This window comes from Capra hircus, chromosome 4 (assembly GCF_001704415.2).
Source record: "Capra hircus breed San Clemente chromosome 4, ASM170441v1, whole genome shotgun sequence".
Lineage (NCBI taxonomy): Eukaryota > Metazoa > Chordata > Mammalia > Artiodactyla > Bovidae > Capra > Capra hircus.
Window position 1 is genome coordinate 89,834,938 of NC_030811.1, and position 25,760 is coordinate 89,860,697.

General features: G+C 41.2%; 1 protein-coding gene across 5 annotated transcripts in view; it reads left to right on the forward strand.

Annotated features, from left to right (window-relative positions):
* The window catches only part of CDCA7L (cell division cycle associated 7 like), a 53,136-nt gene that overhangs the window by 13,064 nt on the left and 14,312 nt on the right, over nt 1-25,760 (forward strand). The gene's annotated exons all lie outside the window — the stretch shown is intronic.

The window sequence follows — 25,760 nt, forward strand, 5'->3', positions numbered from 1 at the left end:
CATTGGTTTAAAATAGAAAGTTAAAAATAAAAGTGCATTGAAAAAATCATTAATTTTTTTATTTTTATTTTTTTCTTGAGGTTGATTTACAGTGATGTGTTAGTTTCTTCTTTGCTGTAGCAAAGTGATTTAGTTATAGAGATGTATATTCCTTTTCATATCCTTTTCCATTATGGTTTATTATAGGATGTTGAATGTAGTCCCCTGTGTTGTCCAGTAGGACCTTGTTTGTTTTATATAAATTCTGTTATATAAAAATACAGTATTTGCAAATCCCAAACTCTGGATTTATCCCTACCCACCTCCTTTCCCCTCTGGTAAGTGTTTGTTTTCTATGTATGTGAGTCTGTTTCTGTTTTATAAATAAGTTTATCATATTTTAGATTTCACATATAAATGATATCATATGGTATTTGTCTTTATTTTTCTAACTTCCTTCACTTAACATTATAATCTCAAGGTCTACCATGTTGCTGCAAATGGCATTGTTTTGTTATTATTTATGACTAATATTTGTGTGTGTGTGTGCACAGCGCATCTTCTTTATCCATTCATGTGTCAGTGGGCATTTAGGTGCTTCCATGTCTTGGCTGTTGTAAATAGTGCTCTGTGAACATTGGGGTGCAGTGTTCTATTTTTTTTGAATTAGCATTTTCATCTTTGCCTGATACATGGCCAGGAGTGGGATTGCTGGATCATGTGGCAACTCTATTTTTAGTTTTTTGAGGAACTTCCATACTGTTTTCCAAATGTCTGCACCAATTTACATTCCCACCCACAGTGTATGGGGGATTCCTTTTTCTCTACAGTTTGTCCAGCATTTATTATTTGTAGACTTTTAAATGTGAGATCGGTCCTGGGTGTTCTTTAGAAGGACTGATGCTAAAGCTGAAACTCCAGTACTTCGGCCACCTCATGCGAAGAGTTGACTCATTGGAAAAGACTCTGATGCTGGGAGGGATTAGGGGCAGGAGGAGAAGGGGACGACCGAGGATGAGATGGCTGGATGACATCACTGACGCGATGGACGTGAGTCTGAGTGAACTTTGGGAGTTGGTGATGGACAGGGAGGCCTGGCGTGCTGCGATTCATGGGGTCGCAAACAGTCGGACACGACTGAGCAACTGGACTGAACTGAAGGGTGTCTCTTCTGACTAGTGTGTGGTGACAGCCTCATTGTATAGTCTTGACTCGCGTTTCTCCAAGAATTCGCCATGTTCAGCTGTTTTCGGGTGCCCTTTGCCCATCTGTATGCCTTCTTTGGAGAAATATCTACTTAGGTCTTCTGCCCATTTTTTAAGGGTTTCTTTTTTTTCTTTTTTATTGAGCAGTGTGGGTTGGTTGTATATTTTGGAAATTAAACCTTTGATGGTAACATGGTTTGCAAATATTTTCTCCCATTTTGTAAGTTGTCTTTTCATTTTGTTTATGGCTTATTTGCTGTGCAAAGTGTTTAAGTTCGATTAAGTCCTATTTGTTTATTTTTGCTTTTATTTATATTGTTTGGGAAACTGACCTGAGAAAGCATCACTGTGTCAGAGAATGTTTTGCCTGTTTTCTCTTCTGGGAGTTTTATGGTCTTATGTCTTATATTTAAGTCTAAGCCATGTTGAGTTTATTTTCTTCTATGGTATGATGGTGTGGTCTAACTTCACTGGCTTAAATGTGGCTGTCCACCTTTCCCAATACCACTTGCTGAAGAGACTCTCTTTTCTCCATTGTATATTCTTGCTTCCTTTGCTGAAGATTAATTGGCCATAGCTGTGTGGACTTTTTTCTGGGCTCTCTGTTCTTTCCCACTGATCCATAGTTCTGTTTTTGTGCCAATACTAAACTGTTAAAAATCATGTTTATTCTTCTTTGTTTTTTTACTAACAGTTGGTCCCAGTTGGGGGAAGGAGGGGCTTCCCAGGTGGGGCAGTGGTAAAGAATCTGCCGGGCAACGCAGGGGTCCGATCCCTGGAGGAAGGCATGGCAACCCACTCTGGTATTCTTGCCTGGAGAATCCCCATGGACAGAGGAACCTAACAGGTTATAGTTCATGGGGTCGCAAAGAGTCATGCTGAGCATGCAAGTCAGGTAAGGAAAACCACCTGTAAGAGGTCATGTGCATGTAGGAGAAAGGCTGGATGAGGCCCCACCGGCTTTAACTATTTTTTACTATTTTTAACTATTTTTTAGTTAAAGCTGGTGGGGCCTCATCCAGCCTTTCTCCTACCTGCACATGACCTCTTGCAGAAGGTTTTCCTTACCTGACTTTAAAAAAAAGTATAAAACTGCCTTGTTCTCTTTTCCCACACTGATTGCTTCAAAAATTCACTGAAAAGAGCATCTAGTTGTCCTTGTGAGTGTTATTGTACTAAGTGATCCTCTTCCTCAGCTGTAATTGGGAGCTGAGAGAGGACGCACTCTTAGGGAGTGTGCACATTCACCGTGGCACAAAGCCAGGCGCCAAGTGGTGTCAGCTGCTTGCACACGCCGGCATCCCGGGGATTGTTCAGCGTGTTTCCCCTGGCAGGGCAGAAGTGTGTCAAGAGGCTCCCTCTAGGAAGCGTGCAGGGCTGGGCCGTGGGGTGTGCAGGAGTGTGCAGGGCTGGTCAGTGCTTGCCTGCACTGAGCACAGGGACAGTGGCTTACCAAGAGACAGTGTCCCCTGCCTGCGTGTCCTCCAGACTCCTGCATCTGCCTGTGGACTTCTTGCACGTCCTCTAGGCTGACCGTGTGGACGTGGCCGACCTCGGGGCCCCTGGATTCTTCGGTCATCACGCCGTGACGGGGTCAGGTGCCCTCCTGGGTTGACCTCCCTGTTTGCATTCACTACACCACACTGACACTGGCTGTAGACTGCCCACGTCACCCTACCCCTGTGACTCATTGCTCATGGGGTCCTTTGGCACATCTTGGTACAATTACACTCTCTAATCACTTTTATTTTTTAATTTTTTTATTTTTTAAATTTTATTTATTTATTTGGCTGCTCTGGGTCTTAGTTGTAGCATGTGGGATCTAGCTCCCTGACCAGGGATCAAACCTGGGCCCCCTGCACTGGGAGCTCAGAGTCTTAGCCACTGGACCATCAGGGAAGTCCCTCTAATCACTTTTAATAATGAACACAGTGTCTTCTACTTCACGGAATGCTTTCCAGTCATAGTTTGGTAGCCATCAGAGCTCTATAAAAATATTCTTGTTTTTTTTGATAAATGCATTTTTCCCGGCCCCTGAAACAGGCAAGACTTAGATGTGCTCTGGCTAGTGAAATGTGAGCAGAAGTCTCGTGTATCAGGTCCAGGTGACATTCTCTAAAGCTGGCGCATTGCCTACCTTGTCATGCTCCCTCTGCGCATGTTCCTGACGGTGGAAACGCTGTCAGCCTGGATCCTGGGTGAGGACGGTGTGCAGTGGCCCACCTGGCTGGCCCAGGACCAACATGTCCTATGCACAAGAAAGAAGGCTCTCTTGCTTTAGATCGTTCAGACGTGGATGCGTTTGCTGCTGCTTTGTAATCTGTCCTGTCCTGACAGACACGCAAAGGCATGTGTGTTTCAATTTGGATTCTGTGGTTCTCGTCTGAGTGAACTGGTGTCACGGTGGTGATAGAAGTGGGCTACTTTTGGCTTGTCAAAAGTAGGGGGATGTGCCTGTTGTCAGGGCTTCAGAGTTCAGGTATGTCAGTGCCCTGTGTCAGGCAGGGCAGAAGTGTCCCATAGGGAGAAGCCACCAAAATGTCAATAGCAGCTTGTTGAAAACCACTGAGAGCAGACTAGTTTGATTTGATAATCAGTCTTTTAGAGTACAGAGATCTTAACATTGGCGTCACATTTCCTGTCTGCTGACCCTTTGGAAAAGGAAATTAGCCAGAACTTCCCAAGTGATTTGGCTCCGTTCCCTCCCAGGACGTCTGCCAAAACTTTGTTTGGTTCGTAGGCTACCCTAGATACAGACACGTCTGTTTGTCTTTTAAGAATAGTATTGACTTTTTTCTTCTGCCTTTTTTTTTTTTATGATGGCAGAATATACATAACATAAATTTTACTATGTTAACCATTTTCAAATGTATAACTGAGTGGCATCCAGTTCAGTCACGTGGTTGTGTAACCATTACCACTGTTCATACCCAGAACCTCTTCATCATCCTGAACTGAAACTGTACCCTTTAAACAATTCTCTCCATTCCTTCTCCTTCCCTCCAGTCCAAAGTAATCACCCAGAAACACTTTGTGTTTCTGTGAATTTCGCAGGAAGCATACAGTGTTTGTCCCTTCATGTCTGATGTATTTCATTTAGTGTATTTTCAAGGTTCAAAGATATCTCTTCTTACAGTCTGAATAATAACCCATTGTATGCATATGCTATATTTTATATAGTATCCATTCATTCGTGCATGGACATGTGGGCTGTTCCTACCTTTTGGCCATCTTTAATAATGCTGCTATAAACATTGGTGTAAAATATCAGTTTGAATCCCTGCTTTTAATACTTATGAACATATACCTAAAAGTGGAATTACTGGATCGTATGATAATTATGTGTTTATTTTTTGGGGAACTATGCAGTCCATGGGGTTGCTAAGAGTTGGACACGACTGAGTGACTTCCCTTTCACTTTTCACTTTCATGCGTTGAAGGAGGAAATGGCAACCCACTCCAGTGTTCTTGCCTGGAGAAGCCCAGGGATGGGGGAGCCTGGTGGGCTGCTGTCCGTGGGGTCGCACAGAGTCGGACACGACTGAAGCGACTTAGCAGCAACTTAGCAGCAGCATCATATTGTTTGCCACAGTGGCTGCACACTTTTTTCATAACCACTAACAGTACTCAAATGTTCCAATTTCTCTGCTTACTCAGAAACACTTGTTTTCTATTTTTTTGATGATAGCCATCCTAATGGGTGTGACATGATATCTCATTGTGGTCTTGATTTGCATTTCCGTAATGATTCATGATGTTGAGCATCTTTTCAGTTGCTTATTGGCCATTTGCATATATTTGGAGAAATATCTAAGCCTTTTGCTAATATTTAAATTGGTGTTTGGTTGCGCTTTAAGAGTTCTTTTCTGGATATTAACCCTGTATCAGATACATGATTTGCAAATATTTTCTCCCATTCTCTAGTTGTATTTTTCATTCTCTTGGTAGTATCCTTTAGTGCAGAAATTTTTTTAATTTTGGTGAAGTCCAGTCATATTATCTATATTCTTTTCCTGTTCTTGTCTGTGCATTTGGTGTCATATCCAAGTCATGAATTTTTCCATCTATGTTTTCTTCCAAGAAGGAAAGAGTTTTTATAGTTTTAGCTCTTAACATTTAGAGTCTTTGCATTTCTAGTTTTTTGTAGGTGGTGTAAGATAACGTTTCAGCTTCATTCTTTGCATGCGGAAATACAGTTTTTCCAGCATCCTTGGTTGAAGACTATCCTTTCCCCATTGAACAGTCTTAGGATCCTTGTCAAAAGTCATTTGACCGTCTAGTCAAGGGTTTATTTTGGGGTGCTGTGTTCTATTGCACTGATCTAAAAGTCCATCTTTGTACTAGGACTATACTGTTTGGATTAGTGTAGTTTTGTAGTAAGTATTGAAATCAATTAAGTGTGAATACTCCCGTGAGGTTCTTCATTTTCAAGATTGTTTTGATTTTTCAGGGCCTCTTGAGATTCCACATGAATTTTAATAAGGGCTTTTTTGTTTTTGCAAAAAAGTGTTACCATGATTCTGATGAGGATTGTGTTGGGTATATAGATAGTTTTGGGTAGTGTTGTCATCTCAACAACATTAAATCTTCCAATCTATGAATATGTGATATCTTTCCATTTATTTATGTCTTCATTAATTTCATTCACTGGTCTTTTACAGTTTTCAGTGTGTAAGTCTTCAGCCTCATGGCCCAAGTTAATTCCTAAGAGGTTTTTTTTTTTTTCTGATGCTCTGATAAATGGAATTTTTCCCGATTGTTCCTTGTTAGTGTATAGCAATGCTACTGATTTGATTTGAATTTGAAAAATAGTGATGATAGTTTCTATGGGATCTTTAGATGTTCTAAACACCTGCAGACAGTTTTAATGCTTTCTTTCCAATTTGGATGCATTTTATTTATTTTCATTGGATTATTGTTCAAATACTATGTTGAATAGAAGTGGTGAAGGTAGATGTTTTGTTCCTGATCATAGGAGAAAGTGTTAAGTCTTTCACCATTGAGTATATTAGCTGTGGGGTTTTCATATATGGCCTTTATTAGGTTGGTGATGATTCCTTCCATTGTTTGTGGAGCTTTTTAAAACCATGAAAAGATTGTCTGGCTTTGCTGTCAGAATAATAACCAGCCTCATAGAATGAGGTAAGAAGTGTTCTCTCCTCTTCACTTTTTTTTTTTTTTAAAGAATGTGAGAAGGATTGGTGTTAATTTTTTCTTTAAATGTTAAATAGAACTCTGTTCCTGGGATTTACTTTGTTGGGAGGTTTTTCATTATTGATTCAAATTCTTATTAGTTAGAAATCTGTTTAGGTTTTTTGTTTTTGAGGAATCAGTCTTGGAAGGTTGTGTGTTTTACCCATTTCATCTAGCTAATTTTTTGACATGTAATTGACCATAGTACTCTTTTTAAAAAAATATGATTTGCTTGCTTTTCGCTTGGCTGGGTCTCGGCAGCTGCATTGAGGGGCTGCTCGCTAGCTGCGGTGCACGGGCTTCTCGTTGCAGTGGCTGCTCTGTGGCGCGCGGGCTCTGGGAAGCCTGGGGCTTAGCGGCTGCAGCACACAAGCTCAGCAGCCGTGGCTCCCGGGCTTCCCGAGCACAGGCTCGGTAGCTGTGGTCCATGGGCACGGTTGCTGCCTGGCATGTGGGATCTCTGGATCAAGGATTGAACCCGTGCCTCCTACATGGGCAGGTGGATTCTTTACCACTGAGCTACCAGAGAAGCCCCTAATTATACATTAAGTACTGCTTTTGTTATCTTTGTTACTTCTGTAAAACTAGTAGTAATGCCTCTGCTTTATTTCAGCAATTTGGATTTGCTGTCTTTTTTCCGTAATCAGTCTGCCTTAAAGTTTGTCAGTTCTGTTATTGTCATAGAACTGATTTTTGGTTTTACTGATTTTTCTCTGTTGGTTTTCTGTCCTTTATCTATGCTGTAATTTTTGTTTCCTTCCTTCTGAACCTTTGGGCTTAGTTCCCGTATTTCTTCTAGTCCCTAATAATATAAAATTAGTTTGTTGGTTTGAGATCATTTTCAATATAAATGTTTGTAGCTGTATATTTTTTCTTAGTATTGCTTTCTCTCCGTCACATAGGTTTTGGTAGATTTTGCTTTCACTTCTTTGAAAATATTTTCTAATTTCCCTCGTGTTTTCTTCTTTGACCACTGGTTGTTGAAGAGTGTGGTTTAATTTCTACTTATTTGTGAATTTTCCAGTTTTTCTTCTGTTGCTGATTTCTGGTTTTCTTCTATCATTATTACAAAGGTAGTTGATGTGATTTTAATCTTTTAAATTTATACTCACATGCTTTGTAGTGTCACAGACAGTCTGTCTTGGGGAGATTTCCATTTGCTCTTGAGGAAAATGCATATTCTGCTGTTATTGGGTGTTGTGTTGGGAGGAAAACGTATATTCTGCTGTATGTGTCTGCTAGTTCCAGTTGGTTTATAATGTTCAGTTCCTGTTTTTCCTTACTGATCTTCTCTCTGCTGTTTCTGTCCATTATTGAAAGTACAGTATTGAGGTCTCCAACTATTATTGTAGAATAACTTTTTTTTTCTAATTCTGTCAGTGTTTTCCTTGTAGGTATTGAAGCTCTGATGTTTCATACATATTTATAATTATTGTATCTTCTTGATGGGTTGATCCTTTATCAATGGGTAATGTCTCTTATCATTAATATCTACTTTATCTGATATTAGTCTCATTTTGGGTTACTGCTTCTGTTGAAGATCTTTTTCTGTTCTTTCACTTTCAACCTGTTTGTGTTTTTAGATCTGAAATAAGTCTCTTGTAGGCTGCATATGGTTGGATCCCATCATGTAATTCATTCTGTTAATCTGTCTTTTGATTGTAGAGTTTAATCATTTGTATTTAAAGTGATTGCTGATGGGGAAGGACTTTTACCGTTTTATTTTTGTTTTCTTATGTCTTCCAGTTTTTTTGACCCTCATTTCTTGGAATTACTGCCTGTGTTTGTGTTCTGTTGATTTCATTGTAGTGGCATGTTTTGATTCCTTCTCATTTCCTCTTGTGTGTATTCTACAGATATTTTCTCTGTGGTTACCATGGGGATTACATATAATATTCTAAAATTAAGACAGTCTCATTTGAATGATATCAATTTAACATAAGTGGCATACAAAAGCTCTGTTCCTAGATAGTTCTGTTCCTTCTCCTTTGTTGTTGATGTCACAAATGACATCTTCATGGATTGTGTACCCATAAACATAGATTTGGTTTTTTAATCCTGTAGAAAATAAAAAGTGCAGTTTCAAAACCAAATTTACAAAATACCGGGTTTTATATTTGTGTTTTTACCTTTAACTGAAGACTGTATTTTTGTATGGCTCTAAGTTACTGTGTCCTTTCATTTCAGCTTGAAGAACTCTCTAGGATTTCTTGTGGGCAGGTCTAGTACTAATGAATGCCCTCAACTTTTATTTGGTAACGTCTTAATTTCTCCTGCATTTTTGAAGGACAGTTTTTCCAGATACAGAATTCTTGGTTGACAGTTTTTTTACTTTCAGCACAGATGTATTAATCTATTGCCTTCTGCTCTTCAAAATTTTTGAAGTGAAATCAGCTAGTAGTATTACAGAGGGTCCCTTGTTGTTATGAGTTGCTTTTCTCTTGCTGCTTTCAACATTCTCTTTTATCATTCCGCAGTTTAATTAAAGTGTGCCTCAGTGTGGATCTCTTGGATTTATCCTACTTGGGATTTCTATAATTCATGTCTTTCATTAAATTTGGGAATTTTTTGGCTATTATTTTGTCAAGTCTCTTGATTCTTTTGCCTTCTCAACCTGAATTTGAATTTCTCTAGGGAGAAGGCAATGGCACCCCCTCCAGTACTCTTGCCTGGAAAATCCCATGGACGGAGGAGCCTGGAAGGCTGCAGTCCATGGGGTCGTGAAGAGTCGGACACGACTGAGTGACTTCACTTTCGCTTTTCACTTTCATGCATTGGAGAAGGAAATGGCAACCCACTCCAGTATTCTTGCCTGGAGAATCCCAGGGACGGGGGAGCCTGGTGGGCTGCTGTCTATGGAGTCGCACAGAGTCGGACACGACTGAAGTGACTTAGCAGCAGCAGCAGCAGGGAAATATTCAATTTAGTTATTGTATTTTCTCCAGAATTTGTTTCTTTTCCTTGTTATAATTTCTATTTACTGATAATATCCCGTTTCTTATATATCATTTTCTAGTTCTTTTTCTACCCTCGTTCTTTCTATTTTCCTTTTGCTCTTTGAGCATATTTAAGGCAGTTATCTTTGTCTAGGGAGTACCAGTCTGGTTCCTCAGGGACATCCATTTCTACCTATTATTTTGTTCCTTTGAATTTTGTTTAGTATGTGTTTCTTCTTTGCCAAAAGTTGGGTGTTTGAGAAACTGCCACCTTTTGCAGTTTTTGAAGACTGGCTGTAATGCCAGGGAAACCATTCACTGATTGGCTGGGTATGCTCTGAGCTGGGAAAACTTAGTTAAGCTTTTCTTACATCTTTTTTGAGAATGTGTCTTTTGGACCTGTGTGTGACTTTGTCAATTCTTCCATATAGACAACTTCTTTGGACTATCTTAATTTCCCTAGAGGTTCTACCCAAGCTTCTCCTTGGGGCTTTAGATGGTCTGTTGTATTTCTCCATGCGTAAACTCTCATTCCCAGGCATCTGCAGGCCTGTAGGCCCCTACCGCTTCCATGAGCAATGGCTGGAGCTTTTCCTCACCCTAGAGTGAATTAGGTGAGACAGGGACCCTCGGGCAGCCCCCCTGACTGATTAGAAAGTTGCAGCAGCGTCTGCTTTACTGGTTTAAGGTAACTGGAAGGGAATTGGAAACTAGGCTGAAGCATCCTCTGGACCAAAAATTGCATTGTGAACGGAATGGAGCGAGGATGAATAATAAAAATGCCACCGAAGTTCCTACCATTTGGAAGGTGAATATTTCTTCTTTCTTTTCTCTTTCCCTTGAATTTCTATTTTATATTGGGTTATAGTTGATTCACAGTGTTGTGTTAGTTTAAGGTGCACATCAAATGATTCAATTATACATAGACACGGGTCTCTTGTTTTTCAAGCTCTTTTCCCATTTAGGTTACTCCAGAATACTGAGCAGAGTCCCTTGTGCTACACAGTAGGTCTGTGTTGTCACTTTTAAATATAGTAGTGTGTATATGTCAGTCCGAATGCTCAATCTATCCCCTGCCCCGTGCTTGCCCCCTGATAACTATTAAGTTCATTCTCTTAAGTCTGTTTCTGTTCTGTAAATAAGTTCATTTGTATCATTTCTTTTTAGATTCCACAGATAAATGATATATGATTATTTGTCTAACTTCATTTACTATGATAATTCCTAGCTCCATCCATGTTGCTGCAGATGGCATTACTTCATTTTTTATGGCTTAGTAATATTCCATTGTATATATGTACCATGTTTTCTTTATCCATTTATCTTTCAGTGGAAATTTAGTTGTTTCCATGTCTTGGCTGTTGTGAGTAGTGCTGCTGTGAACTTAGGGGTACACGTATCTCTTTGAATTATAGTTTTGTCTGGGTACATGCCCAGGAGTGGGATTGCTAGGTCATATGGTAATTCTGAGTTTTTCTGGGGAACCTCTATACTGTTTTCCATTGTGACTGCATCAGCTTACATTGCCACCAACACTGTAGGAGGTTTTCCTTTTCTACACACCCTCTCCAGCATTTGTTATTTGGAGACTTTTTAATGATCACTGTTCTGACCGGTCTGAGGTGATGTCTCATTGTAGTTTTGATTTACATTTCCCTAATAATTATTCATGAACATCTTTTCATGTGCCTACTGACCATCTGTATGTCTTTGGGGAAATGTCTGTTCAGACCTGACCATTTTCAGTTGGGTTGTTTGGTTTTTGTTATTGAGTTATAAAAGCTGTTTGTATATTTTGTTTAAGCCCTTGTTGGTTGCATCGTTTGCAAATACTTTCTCCCATTCCATAGGTTGTCTTTTCCTTTTTTTAAAATCATTTCCTTTGCTGTGCAAAAGCTTATAGGTTTGATTAGACCCCATTTATTTGTTTTTATTTCCATTATTCTAATGGATCCACAAAGAGACTGTTGCAGTTTATGTCAAAGAATATTCTATTGTTTTCCTCTTAAGATATTTTTAGTATCCAGTCTTACATTTAGGTCTTTAATCCATTTCGCGTTTATTTTTGTGTATGATGTTGAAGAATATTCTGTTTTTTTCTACATGTGGCTGTCCAGATTTTCCAGCATCACTTATTGAAGAGGCTATCTTCTCTCTGTTGTATCTTCTTGCCTCCTTTGTTGAAGATTCATTGACCGTTGGTGTATGGTTTTTTCCCTGGGCTTTCTATCCTGCTACATTGGTTTGTATTTCTTTTTCTGTACCAGTGTCATATTGCTTTGATTACTGTAGCTTTGTAGTATAGCCTGACGTCAGGGACCCTGATTCCCTCAGCTCCGTTTTTCTTAAGATTGCTTTGGCTATTTGGTGTCTTTTGTGTCTCTATAGAAATTTAAATTCTTTTTGTTGTTGTTCTGGTTCTGTGAAAAATGCCATTGGTAAGTTGATAGGTATTGCATTGAGGCTGTAGATTGCCTTGGGTTGTATAGTCATTTGGACAGTGTTGATTCTTCCAATCCAGGGACATGGTATATCTTTCCACCTGTGTTATCTTCGATTTCTTTCATTAGCATCTTACAGCTTTCAAGGTGTAGGTTTTTTGCTTCCGTAAGTAAGATCACAGCTGTTTGTAAGGCCTCCCCAGACAGCCATTTTGCTTTTTTGCATTTCTTTTCCATGGGGATGGTCTTGATCCCTGTCTCCTGTACAGTGTCACGAACCTCATTCCATAGTTCATCAGGCACCCTATCTATCAGATCTAGTCCCTTAAATCTATTTCTCACTGCCACTGTATAATCATAAGGGATTGGATTTAGGTCATACCTGAATGGTCTAGCAGTTTTCCCTGCTTTCTTCAATTTAAGTCTGAATTTGGCAATAACGAGTTCATGATCTGAGCCACAGTCAGCTCCCGGTCTTGTTTTTGTTGACTGTATAAAGCTTCTCCATCTTTGGCTGCAGAGAATATAATCAGTCTGATTTTGGTGTTGACCATCTGGTGATGTCCATGTGTAGAGTCTTCTTTTGTGTTGTTGGAAGAGGGTGTTTGCTATGACCAGTGCATTTTCTTGGCAAAACTCTATTAGTCTTTGCCCCGCTTCATTCCGCATTCCAAGGCCAAATTTGCCTGTTACTCCAGGTGTTTCTTGACTTCCTACCTTTGCATTCCAGTCCCCTATAATGAAAAGGACATCTTTTGGGGGTGTTAGTTCTAAAAGGCCTTGTAGGTCTTCATAGAACCGTTCAACTTCAGCTTCTTCATCATTACTGGTTGGGGCATAGACTTGGATAACTGTGATATTGAATGGTTTGCCTTGGAGACGAACAGAGATCATTCTGTCATTTTTGAGATTGCATCCAAGTACTGCATTTCGGACTCTTTTGTTGACCATGATGGCTACTCCATTTCTTCTGAGGGATTCCTCCCTGCAGTAGTAGATATAATGGTCATCTGAGTTAAATTCACCCATTCCAGTCCATTTTAGTTTGCTGATTCCTAGAATGTCAGCGTTCACCCTTGCCATCTCTTGTTTGACCACTTCCAATTTGCCTTGATTCATGGACCTGACATTCCAGGTTCCTATGCAGTATTGCTCTTACAGCATCGGATCTTGCTTCTATCACCAGTCTATCCACAGCTGGATATTGTTTTTGCTTTGGCTTCATTCCTTCATTCTTTCTGGAGTTATTTCTCCACTGATCTCCAGTAGCATATTGGGCACCTAATGACCTGGGGAGTTCCTCTTTTGGTATCCTATCATTTTGCCTTTTCATACTGTTCATGGGGTTCTCAAGGCAAGAATACTGATGTGGTTTGCCATTCCCTTCTCCAGTGGACCACATTCTGTCAGGCCTCTCCACCATGACCCGCCCATCTTGGGTTGCCCCGTAGGCATGGCCTGGTTTCATTGAGTTAGACAAGGCTGTGGTCCTAGTGTGATAAGATTGACTAGTTTTCTGTGAGTATGGTTTCAGTGTGTCTGCCCTCTGATGCCCTCTTGCAACACCTACCATCTTACTTGGGTTTCTCTTACCTTGGCGTGGGGTATCTCTTCACGGCTGCTCCAGCAAAGCACAGCCGCTGCTCCTTACATTGGACGAGGGGTATCTCCTTACTGCCACCGTTCCTGACCCCAGTACGTGAACCGTGAACTCCCTAATGTTCAAGCTGGTTTTAGAAAAGGCAGAAGAACCAGAGATCAAATTGCCAACATCTGCTGGATCATGGAAAAAGCAAGAGAGTTCCAGAAAAACATCTCTTTCTGCTTTATTGACTATGCCAAAGCCTTTGACTGTGTGGATCACAACAAACTGTGGAAAATTCTGAAAGAGATGGGAATACCAGACCACCTGACCTGCCTCTTGAGAAATCTGCATGCAGGTCAGGAAGCAACAGTTAGAACTGGACATGGAACAACAGACTGGTTCCAAATAGGAAAATGAGTATGTCAAGGCTGTATATTGTCACCCTGCTTATTTAACTTCTATGCAGAGTACATCATGAGAAACACTGGACTGGAAGAAACACAAGCTGGAATCAAGATTGCTGGGAGAAATATCAATAACCCTTATGGCAGAAAGTGAAGAGGAGCTAAAAAGCCTCTTGATGAAAGTGAAAGAGGAGAGTGAAAAGTTGGCTTAAAGCTCAACATTCAAAAAACGAAGATCATGGCATCCAGTCCCATCACTTCATGGGAAATCGATGGGGAAGCAGTAGAAACAGTGTCAGACTTTATTTGGGCTCCAAAATCACTGCAGATGGTGACTGCAGCCATGAAATTAAAAGACGCTTACTCCTTGTAAGAAAAGTTATGACCAACCTAGATAGTATATTCAAAAGCAGAGATATTACTTTGCCGACTAAGGTCCATCTAGTCAAGGCTATAGTTTTTCCATTGGTCATGTATGGATGTGAGAGCTGGACTGTGAAGAAAGCTGAGCGCCAAAAAATTGATGCTTTTGAACTGTGGTGTTGGAGAAGACTCTTGAGAGTCCCTTGGACTGCAAGGAGATCCAACCAGTCCATTCTGAAGGAGATCAGCCCTGGGATTTCTTTGGAAGGAATGATGCTAAAGCTGAAGCTCCGGTAATTTGGCCACCTCACGTGAAGAGTTGACTCATTGGAAAAGACTCTGATGCTGGAAGGGATTGGGGTCAGGAGGAGAAGGGGACGACCGAGGATGAGATGGCTGGATGGCATCACTGACTCCATGGACGGGAGTCTGAGTGAACTCTGGGAGTTGATGATGGACAGGGAGGCCTGGCGTGCTGCGATTCATGGGGTCGCAAAGAGTCGGACACGACTGAGCGACTGAACTGAACTAAGTAAGTTTATTCATAGGTATTTTATTCTTTTTATGTGATGGTACATGGGGTTGTTTATTCAATTTCTCTTTCTGATCTCTTGTTGTTATTATATAGAAATGTAATAGGTTCTATGTATTAATCTTGTATCCTGCAGTTTTACCTAATTCATTGATGAGCTCTGATGTTTTCTGTAGCATTGTTAGGATTTTCTATGTGTAATATCATATCATCTGGAAACAGTGACAGTGTTACTTCTTCATTTCCAATTTGGATTTTTTAAAATTTCTTCTCTGATTGCCAAGGCTAGGCCTTGCAAAACTATGTTGAATAAAAGTGGTGGGAGTGGACATTCTTGTTTTGTTTCTGATCTTGGAGGAAATGCTTTCAGCTTTTCAGCATTTAAAACGATGTTAGTTGTAGGTTCGTTATACATGTGGCCTTTATTATGTTGAGGCAGGTTCTTTCTATGCCCCCTTTCTGTGAAGTTTTTATAAATGGGTGTTGTATTTTGTCAAAAGCATGTTCTACATCTGTTGAGATGATCATATGATTTTTATTCAGCAATTTGTTAATGCAGAATATCACACTGATTGATTGGTGGATGTTGAAAAACCTGTGCATTCCTGGGGTAAGCCTTACTTGATCATGGTGCTTCATCCTTCTAATGTGTTGTTGAATTCGGTTTGCTAGTATTTTGTTGAGGAGTTACATCCATGATCATCGGTGATATTGGCCTGTAATTTTCTCTTTTTGTGATATCTTTGGTTTTGGTGGGTGATAGAGTGAGTTTGGGAGTGTTCCTTCCTCTGCAATTTTTTGGAATAGTTTTAGAAGGATAGGTGTCAACTCTTACCTAAATGAGTGTTTGATAGAATTTGCCTGTGAAACCATCAGGTTCTACATTTTTGTTGTTGAGTTTTTTTAATCACAGTTTCAATTTCAGTACTTGTGATAGGTCTGTTCATATTTGCTATTTCTTCCTGGTTCAGTTTGGAGAGATGGAACCTTTCTAAGAATTTGTCCATTTCTTTTGGGTTGTACATTGCATTGGCATACAGTTGCTTGTGTTAGTCTGTTATGAGTCTTTATATTTTTGTGATGTCAGTTGTAACATCTCTTTTTTCATTCTAATTTTATTGATTTTAGCCTTCTCCCTTTTTTCTTGATGAGTCTGGCTAAAGATTTCATGATATTATGTTTTCAGAGAACCAACTTTTAGTTTCATTGGTCTTTTCTATTGTTTTCTTCATCTCTATTTCATTTATTTCTGCTCTGATCTTAAAGACTTCTTTCTTTCTACTGACTTGGGACTTTGTTCCTTTTTTCTCTGGCTGCTCTAGGGTGTAAGGTTAGGTTGTTTATTTGAGATCTTTCTTGCTTCCTGAGGTAAGATTGCATTGCTAAAAACTTCCTTCTCAGGACTGCTTCTGTTGCATCCATAGGTTTTGGATTATGTTTTTGTTGTCATTTGTCTCTAGGTGTTTTTTAAAAATTTCCTCTTTGATTTCTTCAGTGATCCATTGATTCTTTCTGCCTCCACGAATGTTTGTGCTTTTGGTTTTTTTCTTTTCTTAATTTCTAATCTTGTAGCATTGTGGTTGGAAAAGATGCTTGATGTGGTTTAAATTTTCTCAAGTTCGGCAAGACTTGTTTTGTGCCCCACCATGTAATCAGTCCTGGAGACTGTTCCAGGTGCACTTGAAAACAGTGTGTATTCTGCTGTTTGGAGATGGGATGCTCTATAAATATCAGTGAAGTCCATCTGGTCTTTTGTGTCATTTAAGGCCTGTGTTTCCTTATTGGTTTTTCTGTATAGATGATTAGTCCACTGATGAGGACTAATCGTGAGGTGTTAAAAGTCCCTCACTGTTGTTGTGTTACTGTTGAATTCTCCTTTTATAGCTGTTAGTATTTGTTTTGCATATTGAAGTGCTCTTATCTTGCTGCTGCTGCTGGTAAGTCGCTTCAGTCGTGTCTGACTCTGTGTGACCCCATAGATGGCAGCCCACCCGGCTCCCCCGTCCCTGGGAGTCTCCAGGCAAGAACCCTGGAGTGGGGTGCTGTTGCCTTCTCCAGTGCTCTTATCTTGGGTGCATGTATATTTACAAGTGTTGTACCTTCTTGGATTGATCCTTTGATCGTATGTAATGTCCTGCCTCATGTCTTGTAACAGTCCATATTTTAAAGTCTGTTTTGTCTGATCAGAGTATTGCCACTCCAGCTTCATTTTGATTTCCGTATGCATGGGATATCTGTTTCCATCCCCTTTCTTTTAAGTCTGTGTGTGTCCTTAGGTCTGAAGTGAGTCTTGTGGACAGCGAATGTACAGCCTTGTTTGTTTGTATCCATTCAACCAGTCTGTGTCTTTTGGTTGGAGCATTTAAACCATTTAATTGAAGGTAAGTATCGATATGTGTGTTCCTATTGCCCTTTTCTTGTTTGGGGGCTGTGTTTGAGCCATTATCCCCTCGGCAGGAGGTGTGACCAGTGTTGTGGTGACCAGGCCTGAACTGGCCTCCCCTTCGCTGTGGTTGTCACTGCCCTGTCAGAGGTGGGTCTGCTCCCTAGATGTTGGAGTGGAAATCCCCAGATCTGTTTCTTGTCTGTTTCTGATCCTCAGTGTGAGGTAGGCAAGCTTGGAGCATGCCAACTGGAAGGAAAGCTACTGAGTATCCCTCCTCGGGAACTGTTTACCTGTTGTATGAGCTTTTGATTACACTGTTGCTGGCCCTGCTCTCAGCCCCGCCTTAACTATGGGCAATTACAGAATTGGCCCTGGTGTCTTTCAGACGTGGTTTTCACTAGGCCACCAGCACAGATCCGCTGAAGTCAGGTTCCTGGATTTGAAACAGTGATCATAGATCTGGACCCACTGTGGGCTCTGTGAGAGCAGCTCAGACTTGGGTCTGGCTCAGCCCCCACGTGTACATGCCCGCGAAGTCTACAGCTGCGAAAGCTAGCGCCCTCTCGGCTATGGGAGCATTTATTGTCCTCTTAGAAAATGTTCTGTAGGTGCTGAGTTTATGAAGCCAGTTGCAGGTCACCCAATTGTGGGGTATCAGTTTGTGATTTGCATAGCTAGTCACATGGGGGTCTTTTTTGTCATTTTAGGTGCCTGAGGTCTCTGCTGGCGTTCGGCCGGTGTTCTGTGAGAATTGTCCCATTTGTAGATGTGTGCTTGGTGCCTTGTGTGGAGAGGTGAACTCCACGTCCTCCTACTCCCCCACCATCTTGATCCTGATGTTTTTTTCCTCGATATTTCTGCCTTTTCCGAAATGTTACTTAGGTGTATTCAGACAATGTGCAGTCTTTTTCACTTGGCAGAGTAATGAGATTTACTAGTGTCGTTGTTGTGTTTATCACTAATTTATTATTATTTTTTATTGCTGAGTTAAATCCTGTGGTGTGGTTGTTCCACAGTTTGTTTATCCACTCTCTAGTTGACTTGGATTGTTTGTTGGTTTGAGAATAAAACTGCTAACTGTAAGTTTTGTGTGAACATAACTTTCATTTTACTTGGGTGACACCTAGGAGCAGGGTTGTGGGATCATGTGCTGAGTGTATATTTAACTTTATAAGAAACTTCCAAATGGTTTTCCAAAGTGGCCATGTGATTTTGCATTTCTGCCAACAGTTCATGAAAGTGCCAGTTGCTCCACATCCTTGTCAGCCCTTGGTATTGTCAGGTTTTCAAAGCTAAGGTTTTTCCAGTGGTCATGTGTGGATGTGAGAGTTGGACCATAAAGAAAGCTGAGCGCCCAAGAACTGATGCTTTTGAACTGTGGTATTGGAGTAGACTCTTGAGAGTCCCTTGGACTGCAAGGAGATCCAACCAGTCCATCCAAAGGAGATCAGTCCTGGGTGTTCACTGGAAGAACTGATGCTGAAGCTGAAACTCCAATACTTTGGCCACCTGATGTGAAGAGCTGACTCATTGGAAAAGACTCTGATGTTGGAAAGATTGAAGGCAGGAGGAGAAGAGAACAACAGGTTGAGGTGGTTGGGTGGCATCACCGACTGGATGGACATGAGTTTGAGCAAGCTCCAGGAGTTAGAGATGGACAGGGAAGCCTGGCGTGTTGCAGTCCATGGGATTGCAAAGAGTCAGACATGACTGAACTGAACTGAATTTCTGATAGGTAGATAGTTATATCTCACTGTAGTTTTAATTTGCATTTTTGTAATGACTGTGGATGTCTTTTCTTGTGCTTATCTGCCATCCATTTATCTTTGGTGAAGTGTCTGCTCACCTCTTTTGTGTGTTTTTAAATTGGGTTATTTGTTTATATTGTTAAGTTCTTGAGAGTTCTATATATATTCTGAGTATAGGTCCTTTATCAGATGAATGATTTGCAGGCATTTTCTCCTGTTGGCTTTTCATTCCCTTTAGAGTGTTTATTGAAGAGGAGACACTCTTAATTTAAATTGTCTAGTTTATACGTTTAGAAAATCTGTATTGTGCTTGGTGTGTTATCTAAGAACCCAAGGTCACAAAGATTTCTCCTTTGTGAAACAATAGAAGTGTTACTGTTTTAGGTGTTATATTTAGGTCTGATCCACATTGAGTCGTGTAAATAGTGCATAGCATGTACGCTTCTTATGAACAAACTGATTTAATCATAAGAGATTTAAGGAAATGGCATTGTTTATGGAGCAGTGATAGGAAACAGCACCCTTTGTGGAGGCTTGAAGGAATGCTTTCCTCTGTGTAAAGGCTCTCCTTACACAGATGCAAGATAGTAGACCCTACAAAATCTGCTGTCCTTGCTATCAAAATTACTTTCAGAACAGTTTTTCAGAATAAGACTGTAGTAGCACACACACACATTTCTTTTGTACTACTCCTTAGGGCTTAAAATGAAACTTGTTTCCAGGTGAAATATACACTAGTGTTCCTAGAAAAAGAAACAGTTCCTGACGCTTCATAAAAATCAGGTCTCCAGTAAATTGGCTTTAAAGAGAATCTCAGTTTCTTTTCCTTCAAAAACTAATAGATGATAAATACGTTCCTCCTGACTGGGTGGTGTTTTTTGTTGTTTTAATCCAGAAGGAATAAATTTAAATATCCTTGAGAAGCAGAAAAGTCTTGATTTGGAAAATTTTACCCGATTTTAAAATTTCTTTATTTTTATGAATTTGTTGATGCTGTTTATCAGTTACTCGTATTTATCGAGGATCTCTGAGTATGCACAACTCTATTCTTGCTGCTGGAGTGGGGCAGGGTGAGAAAGACAGATGCCAGCAAGATCCAGAGTGTGCCATGAGGGTTACCTGCCTGTAGGAAGGAGGTTAAAATTCATACAAGAGTAGCTGTTGTGAAATAGGAAAAGTCACATCCCTTAAGACCGGAACAGAAAATGAACTGGACCTTTTATACTCAAAAAGCATGTTCTGCAGACCAGAGCATGGGAGCTTGGTAGAAATGCAGGATACCAGGCCTCTGGTGTGCTTTTTGTTGTTGTTGTTCTTACTTTACTGAGGTTTAATTGACCTATAACAGTGTTGCTTTCAAGGGGTGCAGTGCAATGATTCAGTATTTATAAGAGTTTACAATATTCCACTGTGTGTGTTTATGACATCTTGTTTATTCCACTGTGTGTGTTTATGACGTCTTGTTTATCCATTCATCTGTTGATGGACACTTGGATTGCCTCTGCTTTGTAGCTTTTGAGAATAGTACTACTGTGAACAAGGAAAGGGTCATTTTTCTCTACAATATCTTTACATTAGTTTTAGGCTGCACGGGGTCTTCACTGTGGCACACGGGCTTTCTCCAGTTGTGATGAGCGGACACTGCTCTCCAGTTGGGATCTGTGAGCTTCTCATGGCGGTGGCTTCTCTCGCTCTGGAACGTTGACTCTAGGGTGTACAGGCTTAGCTGCCACTCGACATGTGGGATCTTCCCGGACCAGAGACGGAACCTGTGTTTCCCGCATTGGTAGGTGGACTCTTCACTGCTGGACCACCAAGGAAGTCCCAGGAGAGGGCTATTTTTAATTTAAAGTTTTTCTTTTAATTTTCTTAACACTTTGGTGTCCAGTACTTCCACTGCCAGGCACTAGTTAGAACGATTGTCAGTAACATTTGAAATTTTGACTATTAAAATGTCCTTGGCTTTCCGCAAAGCACCATGAGTTCTGCCACGTGCCTTCCCTGAATGCGTTTAGATCCAGCCTGTAAATCTTGGGTCCTTAGAATTGGAAGCTGACATTTTATACCTGAGAGATTTCTCACCAAGACTAAAGATCCTCAGTTCTCTGGGGAGGTTGGAGGTTGAGCATACTGGAGCCCCACGACTTGGTGGCTTTGCTCTGCTGGGGTGCGGGAGTGACCATCCTTCCTGGACTTGAGTCAGCACTGTGCCGCGCAGCCTTTCCCTGAGCTGCTGGTCATTTCCCGCCTGCTTGGTTCCAAAGCCTGTTGAGTTTGAGTTCTTTGTTCCCAGAGATGAGCCCCAAGGTAGTTTGCAGGGCAAGTGAGTAAGTCTGCAGTCGTTTCTAAAGAGGGGCAGTGAACGGGACTACTTTGTATGTAGGTGCTCAGAAATTCTGGGAGAAAGTCTCTAATTCCTTTTGGATAAAAAGGTGGCAGCTTGCATCTTTTGACCCCGTGTACCTTTCCTAGGAAACACACGTTCTCTGGGGAAATGCCTACAAGATCAGATGTTTGCGAGGATTTATTGATGACCTGCTTTAGGCCAGGCCCATGTCAGGCTCTGAGAACTCCACCCTAGCGTCTTTGTTCCTGTCACAGAATTGAATCTAGGGGCCCCCAGTTGACCTTTGAGGATACATTGTTATCTCAACAGGGACAGAGTGAACAGACACATACAGTGTATATGAAAGGAAAGGGAAAAAATGGCTGTTTTTTAAAAATTTTGTTGCTTAATCGCTCAGTCATGTTTGACTCTCTGCCACCCCATGGACTGTAGCCCTCCAGGGTCCTCCATCCATAGGAATTCTCCAAGCAGGAATACTGGAGTGAGTTGCCATTCCCTTCTCCAGGGGATCTTTCCAACCCAGGGATCGAATCAAGGTCTCCTGCATTGGCAGGTGGATCCTCTACCATCTGAACCGTAAATACGCAGAATAGCATCTTTTGTTATTCTTTGCAGTTGAGACTTCTGAGGCTCAGTAGAGTCACACAACCTATTCCAGGTCACATAGCTATGAATTTAAGTTTTTTCACTTTTGAAAAGAATTTTGATTCCTTTCTGGTTGGCTAGACTGCATTTATCCTAATATTATGCAAGATCAACTACTGTAAGTATAACGCACTAGTTGGGAATATTTAATGTTTTCACTTTTTTGCTTTTATATTTCTGGTAAGTTTTGATGTGTCTTTTGATTGGCATTGTAATCAGGTCGAACAGAAGCTTTGGGGAAAGGTCTGTGTGCTCTGTCCAGGCTACATAATAGCTGTTGAATGGCTCACTGCCGAGTGGAACGGGGGAGTGACAAATCCTGGGGCCTGCAGTGTTGACCTGTGTAGCTGGTCTCACATTAGAGGCCTGTCCCTGAGAATCCTCCTTCATCAGCTCCTTTGGGTCCCTCGCGTGTGATCCTTGCCGCCTTGGTTGCCTCTGTTAGTTTGTTGCACTGAAGACACTTGGATATTTTACAGACTTTTGTTAAATCCTGGGGCTTATGACTGTCTGAACTGCTTCTCTTAATGCCTTTTGAAGTTGGGCAGCAAGAAACAAAGAGCCCTGCATGCCCCAAGAGTGTGTAGTGCTCTGCTCTTTAGAAAGTGCGTTCTTTGCTTCTGGCCCTCATGGGTAGTCACAGCCTTGCTCTGGGCACCCCTGGAGCAGATGCAGGAGGAGGAGCAGGGCAGACACAGCTCACCGCAGTGGCGGCTGTGACGGTGGCCCCGGGCTACTGCGATGGACTGTGGATGCAGTTTGTTTGTATCAGCAGCATCTCCACTCCTTACACGTGTCTCCCGTAAGCCATTCATTGGGTGCTCCTTCTTAACTCTTTATGTCAAAGCAGGCTTCTGGGCCAGTGGGGTTTTTTGATTCATAGAATGATGATAAGTCAAAAAGTGCCACTTAAGGGACTGAACTCAATGGCTGTTATGTAAAGTCTAACGTACTTCCGTAAGTATCATCTGTGTTTCTCTGCTAAGAGTATTTTCTTGGTTGTATTGGTTCTGATGACTAAACAACAGTAAAACATGTCTTTGAAAAGACAAAGGAGCTAAACACTGTTAAATTCACCTTCTTAAAAGGAGGAAGAGTTTTAATTTTTCTCCCAAGAACCATCTCAGATTTAGGCCCTTTTTTTAGGAGCATCTTAGCATAAATATTAACAGTATTGTTCCTATTGTTAGTGGAACTCTAATTCTGTAAGTGTCTGTCTCTTGAAGTGATCTCATTAGATGGTTTGTAATTAACTGTCTGACATCATTAATCTTGTATTCGGAGTCTGGATTTGTGTTCTCTGGAAGCCAAGTGTTAAGCTTCCTTTGGTTGAACCATTGGTCGTCTAATCATTGTTACACAGGAGGCATTAAAATCATGATAAAAATGAGCAGTTAGGGATTAGTGATCTCTCAGATGAACCTGACTGTTAAATTAATTCAACGCACAGAAAAAAAGGATCCAAAGAATTCCGGAAACTTTCGAATACACATGTCTGTGTATGTTATTACACATGTCTGCATATGCTAGTGCAGCTGTTATTGAAAGGGCGGTGTGGGGGAACCCTGAAACTTTCTCAGGGTTCCATGAGGACAAAGTTATTGTCATAATAATATTAAGACACTTTTTGCCTTTTTTTGCTGTGTCAATATTTGCACTAATGGTGCAAAAGCAAAGGCAGGGAAAACTGCTTGTCCTTAGCACGAATGAAGGCAGCGGCTTCAAACTGTACTGGTTAATGGCCATCTCTTTCTTCATCTCCATGCCACCAATGTTAAGCCGTGTTTCCCGTAAGCATGTCTTCTTGTAGCAGTAAAGGTTATTTTATTAAAACCTCGACCCTGAGGGCATCTCTCTTACATAACGCATGATGACATGTGAGGCACACATGAAGTACCTTTCATGCCCAAGTACAGCTGTGGTCAGGTTATCTCAGGGAAGAGACCTGGGACCTAGCAGGACTGTCCTGAGGATAGCAAGCGTTCCAAAGAAGTCTTGAGCTTGAATGATTGCTGTTGTCAGTGGTGTTGGTAGCTGTGTTGGTGGGATGTCTGAAACTGTTGTGTGGGTCTTGTGGATAGAGCAAGGGGGTAGTCTATGAGAAGTACCGGGAATTGGGGTTTTCACTGTGGGGAGGGAGATACTACTGGGCTGAGGGAAATGAGCAAGAATCCTGTCATGCTGGGTATGAATTCAAGATGTCACACTGAACTTAGATGGAAGGTATTTATGACACCTTTGCTCTGTTCTGCCTTCCCTATTGGCTCAGTTGGTAAATAATTTGGGTGCAACATAGGAGACCTGGCTTCGATCTCTGGGTGGGGAAGATTCCCTTGGAGAAGGAAATGGCAACCCATTCCAGTATTCTTGCCTGGGAAATCCCATGGACAGAGGAGCCTGAGCTTGGTGGACTTATAGTCCATGGGGCCAAAAAGAGTCAGACACCACTGAGCGACTAAACCACCACCACCTTGCTCTGTCCAGTCAAAGCAATGATACTCCACTAGCAAAGAGCACACCTAGGTCTCGGAGCTTAATTTCTAAATGCCCGGGCTCCTTGGAGAAATGGCTGATTCAAGGTCTGAGGCAAGTACAAGGCTAGCTTGGCATGCTTGTTGTGTCAGAGAGCAAGGAGGTGCTCAGAGTCTATTAGGGTTGTGTCAAAATGACACAGAGTTTGGCTTGAAGGAGCTGCTCATGGCTGAATTTGGGACAATTTGAGCATGAGAAAGAATGATGAAACAGTAATGAGTAATAATTACACACTGACTTTAAAAAAGTCCACGAAACTACCTGGGAGGGAGGGAGAGAGGGACAGACCGGAAGAGAGAGAGTATTACATTGCAGGAGAATGCCACCTAATATATGAAAGAGGAATAGTATTAATATTTGAGAATCATTTTGTAACCCCTGAAGTGGTAATTGATTCAGGTGAAAGTTAACAACTGATACTGAAACTGCTCTCAGGGAGAATGGATAGTCAGAGTGTCAAATGTCACCCTAGTTATTACTTATTAAGTACCAAGGGCTGTAAAGACACTTATGCTAAGAAGAAATCTGGCAGACCCCACTTTAACTTGATGATAAGCAGCATCAGCACTAAAGACAAAACCAGGTGTCATGGGCTACCTGCAGAACACAGCACTGCCCACAAAGTAGTCTGGCCCCAAAGAAGCAATCTTGAGTCTGACTGACTCCTTCTCATTGGAGAAGGCAGTGGCAACCCACTCCAGTGTTCTTGCCTGGAGAATCCTAGGGACGGGGGAGCCTGGTGGGCTGCAGTCCGACTGAGCAACTTCACTTTCACTTTTCACTTTCATGCATTGGAGAAGGAAATGGCAACCCACCCAGTGTTCTTGCCTGGAGAATCCCAGGGACAGCGGAGCCTGCTGGGCTGCCGTCCCATGGGGTCGCACAGAGTGGGACACGACTGAAGTGATTAGCAGCAGCAGCAGCAGCAGCTTGACGTTTTGCACCTCTTAATACAAGGCATTGAGAAACACATGTCCTCTGTATAGAATTGGCGCCAGTAATATTTAACTTGAATCTATCAGAAAACAGTCAGATAAGCTCAGAATGTGTGACATTCTACAAGGCAGTTTTCTTGGGTTGTTTAAAAAACGTCCGTGTTACGAAAAGCAACAAAAAATAGTGTCATAAGAGTACCGTCAAATGCAATGAGTGATCCTTGCTTGAGTGGATCCCTTTTGCCCTTAAAAAGTTATGAAAGACATAACTGAAAATCATAAATTATATTGTTGAATAAGTATTATTTTGGGTAAGATTATGATTGTGTGATTCTGTAGGAGAAAGCCCTTATTCTTGGGAGATGTGTACTGAAGTATTTTAGGGTGAATTGTATGGTGTCTGCAAAGTACTTGAAACATATGTGGATTAGGTTGCCTCATTAAATCACTGTTTTCCTAGGTTGGAAACATTCAAATATCAGCAGATGCCTAAGGTTCAAGCTAATATTTGTTGAGAGAGAGAGAAAAA